At 33.1% G+C, this 3,374-nt stretch overlaps 1 long non-coding RNA gene across 1 annotated transcript; it reads left to right on the top strand.

Moving 5' to 3' along the window:
- The first annotated feature begins 922 nt into the window (after nucleotides 1-922).
- Nucleotides 923-3,142, top strand: LOC141696782 (uncharacterized). The gene is made up of 3 exons (XR_012564491.1): nucleotides 923-1,041; nucleotides 2,641-2,921; nucleotides 3,089-3,142. It is a non-coding gene; the product is annotated as an uncharacterized LOC141696782 (long non-coding RNA).
- The last annotated feature ends 232 nt before the right edge of the window (nucleotides 3,143-3,374 follow it).

Below are 3,374 nucleotides of genomic sequence, written 5' to 3'. Positions count from 1 at the left end.
GTGAAAATTTGGAGTCTTGCAACGCAGTAATTTGGAGTCTATATCATCATCTAATGTAAGCTGTTACTTAAGATTCTATAATAGCGAATCTCAAGGCCTTCCAATCAGTTGTATGCAATTCAATACCATGTTTTTTCTCTTCATTTTCCCCTGTTAAATTTTAATGTGAACAAATCGGATCTGTATTTGTGTGTTGATGTTGTGTTTATGAAATGGTGCAATTTTGGTTTCAGAAATGGTGTTCTTTCGGAGTGTTTCGCTGCTAAACAAGCTGCACTCTCGGGCTGTAAGTTATATATTTATGTTGTTTGATATTTTATGTGAATCTCAGTAATATAGTGCGTTGGTTTCAAGTGCAAACCTCTGACTTTCTTCTATCTATTGCTTGTTTATTTATTTAATAGTTGTATAGCATTTATATGCTAGTTTCTATGGCACAAAATACCTTTTAGATGTTTTCAATGCAAATCATAGTGGATTTGTGAATATTCTATGTATACGCGTCCCCATTGGTGGTTCTGGAAATCGTGTTAGTGGTTGTAGTTGATATATATGAATACAAAAGGGTACACTTTTGATTTCAAAATAATTCTGCCTTTCCTGGTTGTTAATTCTCACAATAGAAATTTTAATCAATGTTGTCGAGTTAGTAGTATCATTCATACTGGTTGAGAAGATATATAATCATTTAGTGCAGAGGATCTTGATAAGTACTTAACTGGTGTACAAAGGAGACATGAACACAGATCTCAAATTGAAGAAAGAAGAATAAGATATGACGCGGCTCTTGAAGAAGCAGAGGTATCTTCCGAAAATTCAATATAAATATAACACCATACCAAATGTAGGTTACTGGAGCTTCTAGCAATGGGACCGCATATATTTTGGAATTGTAGATGCTTATTAGTTGTATATATCCTATAGGTGCTGGCTAAACTTGAAGCTGAAAAGAAGAGGGAAGAAGAAGCTTTGGAATCTCAAAGAGCAGCAAAAGAAGCAGCGGAGTCAAAACGATGTTGATCCAGGCTTTCACTGCAACATGTATGGTAACTTTATCCAACGTTATTTAGTTGTAGTCTCTATGTGGATCTCTGCGCTATAGACAGGAAGGACTGTGCCATACTATGTCTTATTAATCTTCCATTTCCTCGTGTAAGATGGGTTTTTTAATTTGATTTGTTAAAATTAATACCTGCTTTCATGCTCAGTGATTGGCGGTTATACATTGCACCTTTTTAGAAAAATGAGAACATTTGAATGCTTAATAATGCAAAGTACAAGATTAATAATTCCCACCGTAAAAGTAACTGTAGTTATAAGTGCAACAACTACTATTTGGGTGTTGGTCCTGTCATTGTACGTTTCTACTCTCTTTTTCTCATCTTTGCATCACTATTGTCCATCATTTCATTTCTACATTTATTGAGTAGACAATCTTTTGTTTGTCGTCTATTTGGAAGTACTATACTTTAAAAGATATCCCTATCCTTCTCTGTGCCTGTGCCTTTCTGCCAAAAACAAGACCTCCCAAAACTTCCGATGATGATTAGTCTGGGCATGGTCAAGTGAAACTTTAATTTGTACCTATAAGTAAAGCTTACAAATTTAACAAATGTTTATCTTCAATGTTAAGAAATAAATTGAAAAGACTTTTTTTTTATATTAGCTAAAACCAAACATGAATAGAAATTATATACTACTATATATACTAAAACCTCCAGCACTGACAACCTTAAATGCCCTCGAGGCCTCACCTATAGAGACTAAAGAGTTAACTTACGATTAACTACGTACTAAAACACCATATTTACCAAGATGGAGGTTCTAAATTAGGTTCTACCTGTATTAAAAATAAAAATAAAATAGTAACTACTTTATATTAAATTTTTTACTTTTAACAGGGATAAGATATCAATAAGATTAGTTGGTGTAAGCTAATTTAAACCTATTTTTTTAAGAACCTGTTCATCAGTAATTCCATCTTCTAAATACAACAAATCTCGAGGAGTCCATCTTTTGTTGTTCTTTGCCATTAGATCTAGTCCTTTATGATTTATGAGCTCTGGAACGTAACATTCATTCGTGCCTCGGTAGGAAAGAGATAACCGGAGTAGGTGGAGAGGTGTATTGCCATCCTGGTCTTTCTGTTCCAGAAGCTTTTTCATATGTACTACTAAATTTTCTTGTATAATCTTGACAAGTTTTATTAATAGCTAGGTAGGCCAAAGACGACTTCGGCCACGATTTCATTAGTTCTGTAATACAAGAGTCAGTATATATATAAACACATAGTCAAGTTCTACCATTGGAGCCAACACCATAGATCGCCATTTCCCTAGTTATGTTACTCTTGGCAATAACATGCAGTTCAAGGTTCGTTGTCCTAATTTTGGTCATATAATTTATAAGGTTAGTTCAAGGTTAATTTACATAGCTGACATTCATTTGATAATCAGATTTAAAATACCGTAGTGTAATCTCTGTGAGGGCTTATCTTTAATGGTAAGTATGCATATATTGTTTTGGAATTCCTATATAGTAGAAAAATATGTTGAAAATTTTACCTTTAAAGCGATTGTTAAGTAGCGATCCTTATGTATCCCTCAGTTTTTTTTCTATAGTTAAGTTCTTGTTTCGTAGGTAACCCTGGAATAAGGATGCTAATAACCTTCATGTTTCTGCTTTAAAACTGTAGAATGACGACCTAAGACTGACTACCAGATTATTAGAAGCTTGTTTTAGAAAGGACCAGTTAACAACATATGCTCTTAAAAGTTTCAAAACTGAAAGTCGACATCCACTGAGCATAAAGACGAAGAATAGAACTGAATGGTGTTTCAAAGGAGGATCAAGGGTAATCCCCGGACCAACCATTCAGAGATTTGCTCGTAATAGAAAAAGCTGTTGAGTGTATGCTTCATGTAAGTTCATTTTCCAAAAATAATTTGATAGTAAATTTTTATTTGCTATGCATATCCTAAGTTGTTATACTTGGTATCTTTTCTTTTTGAATTTTTTCTATCCTTTCATATACAATTCTAAGTGTTCATCATTTAGATGAATTAATTTTTGACCTTGACATGCGCAGAATAATAACACTCTAGAGAAGACAGATGCCCATATTTTTAGGACTCAACGACCCAACTCAACTGCATTGATGCTTGAAGAACCAGTGACCAAACTACATTCATTTGAGCAATATATGAATGATATTATAGGCGTGAGAATTACAAGTTTTTGGTTTTTTATTGTTGTAAGACTTGATTGGTTTGATTTAGTAATGATAATTAGAGTTTGATTTTAATAGTTTCTTCTTTTGACAATTTTTTGGCATCTATATTTTTAAAATGTGTAACATTTATTTCAATGAAAAA

This window comes from Apium graveolens, chromosome 11 (assembly GCF_009905375.1).
Source record: "Apium graveolens cultivar Ventura chromosome 11, ASM990537v1, whole genome shotgun sequence".
Taxonomy (NCBI): domain Eukaryota; kingdom Viridiplantae; phylum Streptophyta; class Magnoliopsida; order Apiales; family Apiaceae; genus Apium; species Apium graveolens.
The sequence above is the reverse complement of the archived record's forward strand: the minus strand, read 5'-3'. Positions and strand labels throughout refer to the sequence as shown.